The sequence below is a fragment of the Sturnira hondurensis genome, unplaced genomic scaffold (genome assembly GCF_014824575.4).
Source record: "Sturnira hondurensis isolate 20B ecotype Veracruz unplaced genomic scaffold, ASM1482457v3 Scaffold0022017, whole genome shotgun sequence".
NCBI lineage: Eukaryota > Metazoa > Chordata > Mammalia > Chiroptera > Phyllostomidae > Sturnira > Sturnira hondurensis.
The window spans coordinates 65,382-76,704 of record NW_028094648.1 but is presented as its reverse complement, the minus strand read 5'-3'; the positions used below and the strand labels follow the sequence as shown (position 1 = coordinate 76,704).

The window sequence follows — 11,323 nt, the reverse complement described above, 5'->3', positions numbered from 1 at the left end:
CAGGCAAGAAGGGGCTGGAAAGAAGTATTCCAAGTCATGAAATCCAAAGACCTACAGCCAAGATTGCTTTATCCAGCAAAACTTTCATTTAGAATGGAAGGACAGATAAAGTGCTTCTCAGACAAGGTCAAGTTCAAGGAGTTCATCATCAACAAGCCCTTATTATATGAAATGCTAAAGGGACTTATATAAGAAAGAGATGATGAAAAATATCAACAGTGAAAGGACAGCAAACACACAGGTATTAACAACCACACCTAAAACAAAAGCAAACCAAGAGGACAGCTAGATCAGGAGTGGAACCATAGAAATGAAGAACACATGGACGGTTAGAAACAGGGGGGTGGGAGGGGGAGAAGGGGGGAGAAGGCACATAAGATAGCATAGATGGTAGGTAGAAAATAGGTAGGGGGAGGGCAAGAATAGTGGGGGAAATACAGAATCTAAAGAACTTGAGACACGTGGTTATAAACTAAGGGGGGGAGAATGGTGGGGGAGGGAGTGTGCGGGTGGAGGGGAATGAAGGGGGGGAATAGAACAACTGTAATGGTATAATCAATAAAATATATTTAAAAAAATAAGAGCATCAGTTGTTGAGAAGGAACATTATATTATCAGTAGATATCCCAGAGCTTGGAAGGGCCTAAATGGGGGGAGGGGAGCACAATAAAAGGTCACTAAGAAATATTTCAAAATACTTTGTGACCTGGTTCTAATCTAAAGTCATGTCTCTCTGTACTTTGGCTTGCATTTAATAATTTAATTATTAATTAAATCACTTATTCACCCAACAGTTACAATGAATCAGGTGCTGATTTAGATAATGGAAATGCATCTGTGACCAAAATATAAAAAAGTCTGCCTCCATGAATATCAAGTCGAGGTTGGAAATGTTATAATGTTTATGGATCTTTCATAAACATTATCTTTTCCCCTATGGCCCTGCTACCTGTTATGCTCTTTCCTTATTTAACTAGTCAATGTTTCCTAATTGTTAATATTCATTTTAATCCTCATGTTTTTCAGGAAGTCCTCCTGAATCAACTTACAATCTGGATGATAGTTCAATATTGTATGTGCCTCTAATATTACACTTAACTTATTTCTTTAGTGTTATCTTTTTTCTTACTTAAAGGCATGGTCTTGGTGTTTTATGTGGTCACCCACACGAAACCCATGTTTTACACACCTGTGCAACCCAGGTTTGTGGGATGAAAAAGAATCAACTTCCTTTGCGGGTATGACCAAGAGCTATCTTTGCTTTACTATATCACATAAATTTTATGTATACACATATATATTTTTTATTGCTGATTGAATTTTATTACATGTTTAGCTAAATTTTCCAGGGTGTTTTTGTTTATTGATCAAACAACTAGATAGCTGTTCAATTCTATATCAGCTTAGAACTATGTTGTCATGTTTTTCCCCATCTTTGAAAACTATAAAATAAAAAACAATAAAATAAAAAAACAATACATAAAATAATTTTCTTAATAGATAAGGCAGCATGATATTCACAGTTAATATAACTAGCACTGACTGTTCTGTCTATACCTTTAAATTCTTTAAATCCCTTATGTGGTAATGATAAGTTAAGAGTTTGTGAATTAAATACAGTTCCACCTTCACCTACCCCACACACAGTTAATGACTGACATTCTTACTACCATTTTGAACAATTTTGAGCAGCACATTAGCCCAAAGATAATAAAAAAAGAACAAATCCCAAACCCATTAGGGAGAAAAATCACCTGTGGGGCTGGAGTTGATCTGATATATCCAGCAAAATTGGGGATGGCGACTTGAATAACGACCCGGAAGACTGGCAGAGTGATTGATAGACTTCTGTAAACCCATGGGGCTCGGGGAGGAGTTCTTTGCTCTCCCTCTGCAGCCGCAGCAACTGGCATGGTTCTTTTAATCTGCAGCTGAAGTGTATTAGAATATGTGATGAATTAACATGGATTTATCTTCCTTTCCTCACTGTCAGTTTTATAAAAATAGGAAAAATACACTATGAGACATATACATTAGTCACTTTGTATTTCATCAGCATCCCTTTCCTCTGTGATTTGTTTACTTATTATCTATTACTCCTTCTCATCAACTTAGTTTTATTTAGTTCTGCTAGATGAACATTTAAACGGTTGCTCACAACATCTATTAGCCCATTTTTCATCCTTCCCTTTGTAATTCTTCAAATAGTTCTTTCCTGTCACTAACTCATTTAGTACTTCAGAGGCCATGTGAAGAGCAGGTATGTGAACACATACCTGGGCTGACTTTGCTGTTCAACGACTTAATTGTTGGGTGAATTGGGCCATATTGCTTTCTTTTATGCATATTCTTCCTGTGATATAAAGAAATACCTCGCAAAAGTAATGGAGATCGAATGAAACTGCAAGCAAATCATCTAGAACTCTGTAAGCACCCAGAGGTATACATCCCTTCCTTATCCATGAGTATAGCCCTTTTTGTGAGTATATCTTCACATTTTTTATTATAAGAGCAATCATAGAAGAAAAAGCATATATTTAAACCCTAATTTTACACATAAAGAAATGTAGTTACTAGCCTGAGTTCGCTTACCTAGGAAGACTCAGAGACAATAATCTTTTGATTATAACCTGGGTATTCTAGCTCCCACTAGTCATAGAATTTTTGATTAATAAAATGGAATAGGTGGAAAGGAACTATTATGTTTTGCTTCTTACTACATGCCAGGTTCTGTTAAACACTTAATTTTTTCATTATTTTATATAATCCCCACCACAATCCTGAAAGGTGGGTGTTTATTTTATGAGTAAATTTAGACTCATGTTGATTAATTTTCCATTGCTCACCCAGCCAGTTATTATGGTGAATGTTAGGTTAAAATCTAGGCAATAAAGACCTTAAAATCTGTACTTTTAAAATATTGTGCTGCTTTTCACGTTCGGAGGGGCCTTAGGGATAATTTATGCCAACCTTCTTTTATTAGAAAAAGTTTGGTCTCTGGAAGTCAACTTATTCAAGACAACACCAGTACTTATCTTCTCAAACTGTGCCCTGTACATGTTCAGTTAGAATCTTTTAGCCTGTGTTCAACTGGTTGCTTTTCTATAGCTATGTTTACATATTTCAACAATTTTCCTTTGTCACTAAAGTCTCCCATTATGATTTTGCAAATGTATGTGCATAGTCACCAGGTTAATTTATTTTTTCTTCATTCAAAGGAGGGAAGGGAGTTTTTGTTAAGTTTTTCTTAATTTTTGTTAAGAAAAACAAATGCCGTTATAGTTGTCCCAACCCTTTTTCCCCTTTTCCGCAACCACCCTGTTCTTCCTCCTCTCTACCCCAGGCCATCATCCACACCACTGCCCCGTGTCTCTGGGTGATCCATACATATTCTTTGGCTAATCCCCTCATCCTCTTTCCTCTAGTACCCCCATACCCCTCCACTCCAACAGCTGTCAGTCTGTAAAATGTACCATTATTTTCTGAGTCTACATGTCCTCAGACTATTTACTGAAAAAAGAACCCTTTGTTCTCACCTCCAGCAGACAGTATACTATTTAGTAACAAGTAATTCAGTGTCTTTCTCTTAATCCATTGGTTTATTCAAAAAAAAAAATGCTAGTGACTAATTGTAAAGTACCCTGCCACATCTTAAGCAACACAAGTGATCATAGCTGCATATCTCTACCAGCCTTGTCAGAACTTGTTAAAGCTATTTCAAGTATATGTACATAGAACTATGACTACTTTAAAATATACATATATATTTCATTCTTTTTATCAGAGAGTCTATTTGTCAAAGTATGTATTTTATAGTTGTCCCTATTTTAAAAGTTCCCCATTCTTTATTATTTCTAGGCTGTTTTTTTTTTGTATTCCCCAAATTATTCACCTTTTCAGATCATCTGCTCTTAGGTTTGGCTGTTTTAGGAATCCTCTAGATCTTCAAAGTAATAGCCACAAGATTTTAAATATGGCCCTCTTCTTAGATATGTGAAACATAGTTGTCACAATAGCTGACTTTTAATGCAAATGACATCATTTTAACATCATAATGGAAGTGAAAATTCTTTGTTTTGCCAAAAATAAGAGATTAGAAAATTCACTTTTTACAGCAGGCACAAAATGGTAAAACCAAACACACTAAAAAACTTATAACTGATCTTAAATGTCTTGAAACAACCACATCTTTGGCAATTTCTTTATGCTAATACCTTGTAGAAATACACTTGGACGTGAACAGAAAGCATATTTTTCTTAGGAACGCTCTGCTATTGAGACTCAATCTATCAGCATTGATAAATTTTATTTGAACAGAGATCTGTTTATGTCAAAATTTTATATTCATGAAGCTTCTTTCTAGTTTAAATTTAATTTTACAAACATTTTGCCATTTGATCTTTGGAATACAGAGTGGGACAGACATAGGTTTATAGTTATTCAGATGGAAAATGATAAAATAATCAATATCAGCCCCCAAATAAACTGTTTACAGCTGCATTTCACCTACTTTTGCCCCACCTTGTGTATCTTCAGAAAGAAAGTTAAGTATTAATATTCCTATTTCTCAAGTAAGTAGAATATTGAAGTTAATTTAAACTAACCAGTTTATTTGTGCTAAGGTACTGAATATTTTTGCAATAAAATTAATCTGCTGTATATTTGTTTACAAATTATTAAAATAACCTTAAATGTAAATATATATGTGTATTTATCACAACATTTGAGTAGTGTGTCAGGGAGGAGATTTTGGATCTTTCCAGGAGACTATTTTTCTAAATGAATATGCACTGTCATTATTGTTGTGATCAGCAATAATTATTTTTCCTTTAGTACCAGTCCCCCTTCTTCAGAGCCTTTGTGCTCTTGACATGACACAACATCCCTCTTAAGTAAGAAAGGATGCAGTCATTGCCTATTTTGCAGAGGAGACATAAGCCAGGGATAAAGAAAAGCCACTGCCATATTTTATCTGGCTTCTTATAACTAAGAACTCTAAGGTCAAGTAAGATTTTATGCTCCTGTGCTCTTTATTAGTTGCTTTAAATTATGATAAGAGGCCAAAACACAGGGATCCTTCTAATACATTTTCTAATTATTATGTGTATGTGCATGTGTGCACACATATAATATTTCAGAAGAAAAAGGCAAAAAAAACATAGTTTATAATAAATTTAAAGACAAGAAATAGGAAAAGGACATGATGCTTTAACAGTCAGAGTAATTTTGTAGAATGGTCCATGGCCATGTTGGAGGCAGCATGTCAGTTTGAAGAAAAAATTCTAAATTCACGGAGCTATTTAGCTTACAGCCTTAAACAAATCTGAAATGTGAGTTTAATTTTTATATGCAGAGAAATTCCATTATTCATACAATTATGAGAATTATGGCCTTTGAATTTATACATGTCTTTTTAAGGACCACATTGGTTTGTCTGTCTGTAAATATTTTGCTAATAGGATGCAGTTTGTCTCACCTAATATGCCATTTTCATGCTGTTGTTAACATTATTAAATTTGTAAATGTTTTTATGCTTGTGTGGCATTATATCCCCAATTCTCAAAAATGGACCTATGACTAAAATGTGCTTCAATGGAGCATAAAAATTGATGAAAAGAGTAACGTAAATAGTACAACCCAAAATAACATCATAAACAAAGAGTGAATCGGTCTCCAGCAGCGAATAAGGAATGCAAATTTGTATATGCTGGGACACATCAATCTGCAAGTGTCATAATTTCACACATGCAGCAGGAAAAGAAAAGTGCAAATAAGAAGCACATGTATGAATATCTAAAAAATGAATTATATATGACTGGAGATTAATTTACCACCATTCACCGTTTTTTTTCCTGTTACGAAGCTTTGTCAAACAGAGGCACACATGTCTGACAGGATTATTTCTTGAAAGATTAATGGATGTGCTCCCTCTGCTTCCTTATGAAGTCTCTGTGTTGTACCCTGAGGAATATTCCACTCTCCTGGACCACATAAGTAAGGTAAAGCACCCACGTCGTCATCATCAACAAAAAGACTAAGATGATATAGCAATGGAAGAAGAGAGAAAAAAAAGAAGAGGAAGGGAAGACATGGAGACAGGGAATGAGAAAAAGCAAGAAGAGGTCAAAGAAAGGAAATGGAAGTGAGGATAGAAAAAAGAGATAAAAGCCCTTGATCTTATGTTAGGCAGAAAATACCTACATTTTAAATACCAGATGCCTGCATGGGTCTTGGCTAACTGCTGACCTATTGTTTTTGTTTACCATGGGTGGGTCCACCAATGGATGAACTGCAGCCCGCTGACTTGAACACCAGTGAAATTGTCCTGTAACCTAAGGAGGCTGCTTTAGTTTTGCTCAGTTCCAAATATCGCATTATCTGTGACTGACCAACGGACCATCCTACAGTTGGAGTCATGTTCTACACTCCCCCAGTACCCTGAGACACCAGGTTGTCTGGTGGGGTGGTAGCGATCGTGGTGATGGTGGTGGCAGTGGTGTTGGTGTTTGTTCCTGGCATGGTCAGGGGCTGGAGGGAGCTAGAAGCCATAAATTGGAAATTGTCATTTGACAAGGGGCATCTGTGAACATAGGACCCTATTTTAGAGCCATTGATTCTTTTATTCTTGATCCAATAAATTAAGGGAGATTTTTTTCCCACATATATGAAATGATTCCCATGCAGTAAAATTGATTAATGTGGTTACCGAAGGTGCAGAAAAGACAAAATGTAGCAGATGCATTTAAGGTTTTACTCTTTATAGCAAAAACAGCTTAGAAAACTGTATAGTCAGTGACAATATTAATGACAAATATTGCTATCTAAGAGAAAGCAGAAGAAGCCATTGCCAAAAATCTTTTATGGAATGATATTTCAGGATGATGCATAATATTAATTATGTATTAATGAAAGAACAATTACTATGTTGTAGGTGCTGCAGATGTTTCGCTAAGCAGTAGAACAAAACCAAATATGCAGACTATGAATAAATTCTTGGCTTGTGCACAGTGTAGATATGAGAGAATTGTAGTTCATGACTTTTAATTTTGTTTATCAATGAGGAACTCATGAGACTGGATAGGAGACTTTTTCTTTGCTTACTGTTTATTCTGCGGTTTTAGATTTTGTGGCCGCAGCTTCATAAGGAGGACTGGGAAGAAAAAGAGGGGGTAACTGGGAGAAATAGTTTGAGGGTACTTTAATCTACATACAACTTCACTCAATGAATATTTTGTGAACAATGAAATGCTTTCTAACTTTGGTTTAATTTATCAAGAATTAGGAAAAATGTTAATTCAGTCTCAATGTGGCCACCAAATCTGTTGTTTAGTGAAAAAATGGGCCGTGAGTTCAACAATCTGCTTTTCCATGTTAATATACCCTCTCTGTGCTGGGTAATGTACTCACATGACTTTTTGAAATTCTTGTTTTGTTAAATGCTGTGTCCATGCACTAAATAACATTCACATATTTCAAGTACATTTCTTGTTAGTAAAACAACCATATATATCACGTATGTTAAATTATTTGAGCCTATCGTTCAGAACTGAAATAAAAAATAATATTGAAAATAAGATAGTAGGATTTTCAAAGTTGATTGTGCAGAAAATTCTTTATCTTTGATATTTTTATTAATTTCTTATCAGTTGATTATAATTTTCAGATGTTGAAGAAAAATATAAATGAGATAATAATATCAAGTGAACTTAAAGATTACATTAAAACAGTAAGAAAAAATGCAAAAAAGAAATTTAGTAACAAACCTAACTTGGAGTGAGTTAGGAATTCATCCATTGATCTTCATATCCATTTATCTCAGTAAAATAATTTAGAAAATGAATATTTAAAAATTGGGTGGTTATAAACCTGTAGGTAGTAATTTCATTTAGTCATTAGTGAAACTAAGAGGACTTTTAATGCCCAACCTGAATGTGGACATCTTATCTAATAACTGCTTGCCTTATTGAAGACTCCATGTTTCATAAAGGGGAATAGGAAAGCTTTCTCAGTTGAACAATAAGGAACCTTAGTTCAAAATCCAACCATTATTGTGATAACGACAAAATTATCAGGCTCTGCCTTAAAAGCAAACCCTAAGGCCTATGAATTCATAGTGAGTGCTATGGACTTGCAGGGATGGCCTGCAAAGTATTTGTTACTGGTACATGTAAAGCTAAATGCAGAAATTGAGAAGAAGAGTTTGGAATATTTTAGAGCAATTTTACAACCAACTGTGTACAACAAGCATGTGATCAGTAAATTTACTTCATTGAACAGGTGTAGACCAGTTTGGTTGGCATTCACCTTGTAAATTGATGTGGAGTGAGATGCTAATGTTTAGTGGGTCACAATTCAACATCTGGTATTTTAAAGTTAGTTTGTAAAGTATAACTCAAAAAGTTATATAAATTAGAAAGGAAGAGTATCATTTGTTTGTTTTTTAATGTGTTTTAATTTCTGCATTTTTTTAGTGAATTAATTAAGCCTGACCTTTAATTTATAGTTTAACATTATTATGTAAAATTAGGAAGGCACATTTATATCATTTACTTTTACTCCTGAATTCCAGGTGAGAAAATATTCTTCACTGATCTACTTTATTAAGAAGAGAAAAAAAACTTTTCTAAATGTTGCAGAATGATATCATAAAAAAAAGGTTTAAGCTTAGGTAAAAAGAAGCTTTATTAAGAGAATGATTGAAATAGAAGGTATAGCACTGTTGCAATAGGAGAGGGAGACTCTTGCAATAGAGAGAACTCTCTGACCATGCAACATACAAGTCTCCAAAGTCAGGCAGAAAAAAAATAAACAAAGATGAGTAACAAGACTAAAAAAGACTAAATAAGGAGAAGGGGATGAGTGGTGGTGTGATCAGACTGATAGTGAAAAATGTTTTTTCTTGAGATCCACTCATTCTTGATTCCTCAGAGGGGCTGTTAAAAGATCAGCCTACATTCCAGTGCAGGATCAGGGTAGGCATGGGTCAAGTTCACTACCGTATGTTTTGAAGGGAGGAAAGAAACTGAACTAAAGTTTACTCAAGTAAACTTAACAGATATGTTTTCTAACTTGCTCAGTGAGTATATGTAGTTCAGTTAATTATGAGTTAGACAAAGACTGGGAATTTGGTCTGTATCTAGGCGTGTCATAGCTAAAGAGGTGGGGGGCGCATCCTGGACTCTTACCTAAGTCATACGTGGAAGGGTGGTTCTTTGCAGTAAGTTGTTTTACAGAACACAAAATGACCCACAGTGGGCAAAGCAGGTTCTAAGAAGTAAAGTCCCTAGGACTTTTGTTGTCATTGTTCTGTATAGTCAGTTAAACCATCTGTTGAGGGATTTTGGCAAAAGTCAGTTGTGTTAGGTTCAAGCATCTTAAAAGAGGAATGTTTAAAATAAAAAAGAAGGATATTCATGTAAAAGGTTGTATTAAAGTATAGATACAGAAGTTGAACCCTAGAAAGTATCCAGGACAGTGAATTTCAAGAGGTTGGTGGGTAAAAATCTTTCAGTTTTACAGCATAAACTGTTATATTTCTTTTTTAAATTGATATATTTTTTATTGTTGTTCAAGTACAGTTCTCTCCATTTTTTCTCCACCACACCCACCTAGTCTACCCATCCCTGCCTCTCACCTTCAAACCTACCCCTTTTGGCTTTGTCCATGTGTCCTTTATACGTGTTACTTGATGGCCCTTCCTCTATTTTCCCTCATTATCTCTTTCCCTACTCCCCTCTGTTTATTGTGAGTTTATTCTTTATTTCAGTGTCTCTGGTTATATTTTGCTTGCTTGTTTGTTCTGTTGATTAAGATCCACTTATAGGTGAGATTGTATGGTATTTGTCTTTCACCACCTGGCTTATTTCACTCAGCATAATGCTCTCTGGTTCCATCCATGCTGATGTGATGGGTAGGAGCTCCTTCCTTTCTGCTGAGTAGTATTGCATTGTGTACCATATGTGTATACCATATTTTTTTTGTAATGCTAATAAGGTGTTTATATTCCTGGTGGTATTGTTCAGTTATCTCTTTTCTAAGATCATGCATGACCTGAACATTTTATTAGACTTCCTGATAATCCAGATGGCAGATTGTCCAGGGATAAATCTGACCCATGCATCAATCTTCAAGTCTCTCAAATTTAGTTCACAGTCCTTCTCCAGATGTTGAGAGACACGGCCTGCTACATGGCAATCTAGAGTTCAGATAAAAATTTAGTCAGTCAGATTTCAGCCATTGATAATACCAAGTTGGGAAGGAAAGGGACAATTGGAAACAATAGTTGATGTATAACCAGATATTAAAGGTAACTAAAAAAAAATCAAAACATTATAAGGGTTGACAGTGTGTGCCACATGAAAAGACCTAGTCTAATTTACATGTAGCTAACAAAGCTAATTTTTATGGCCATCAAATGCTTATAATTTTCAGAGCAATGCAAGATAGCTCAGAAAGAATTAATAGGATCAGAGTAGCGTTTCTGGTGGTGATGGTCTCCCCCCCAGCACAGCACGCCTTTCACTGAGGACCTCCCTTATTCATCTCCAGGAGAGAAGAGAAAGCACAGGACAAAAAGTGTGGTGCAGAGCCCCAGTTCCTACTTCATGGGTGTGAAATGCCCAAGATGCTATAAATTCGTTGCCATCTTCACCCATGAAAAAACACTCGTTTTGCGCGTTGACTGCTCCACTGTCCTCTGTCAGCATCCATGAGAAAAAGCAAAGCTTAAAGAAGGATGGTCCTTCAGAATGAAACAGCACTAAAAGCACCTGAATCAAAATCCCAATAAACACATTTTGGATACGTAAGAAACAATGATCAGAATATGGTAACCTGCACAACTGAGTGATAGTTTTCCTTTGAAATACAAAATTTTCCCCTGTAGTCATTACTCATTTGTCAAAGATAATGTCAAATAAAGAATATTTTGAAGCTTGGAAGCCAAGTCAAGATCTTACCATCATATTTCACCCGCAGTGAAATTTGGATGAATTTTTCTCTTCTAAATGTCCATAATGTATGCTGTTTCATATGCCTACAAGGAAATGTCCTTCCTTATTGAACTGCAAGTCTGGGAGAGCTGTAAGCTAGGTACATTACTAGTTTTTTCAACAGAATTTTTTTTTTGTATTGGCTCTATAAAGGCAATTTTAACTCCTTAAAAATATCTGCTCACATCTGATTGAAAGCATCATTTTCAAATAGGACAGTTCAGTCAAAACCTAATCAACAAAACAAGCAAGCAAACAAAATATAAACAGAGGCATTGAAATTAAGAGCAATCTGTCAGTAACCAGAGGGCAGGTGGGAGGGGTAATGGGGA

At 35.3% G+C, this 11,323-nt stretch overlaps 1 pseudogene; it reads left to right on the top strand.

The window, feature by feature from the left end:
* Positions 1–10,763, top strand: part of LOC118978589 (40S ribosomal protein S27-like) — a 66,892-nt pseudogene extending 56,129 nt beyond the window's left edge.
* The last annotated feature ends 560 nt before the right edge of the window (positions 10,764–11,323 follow it).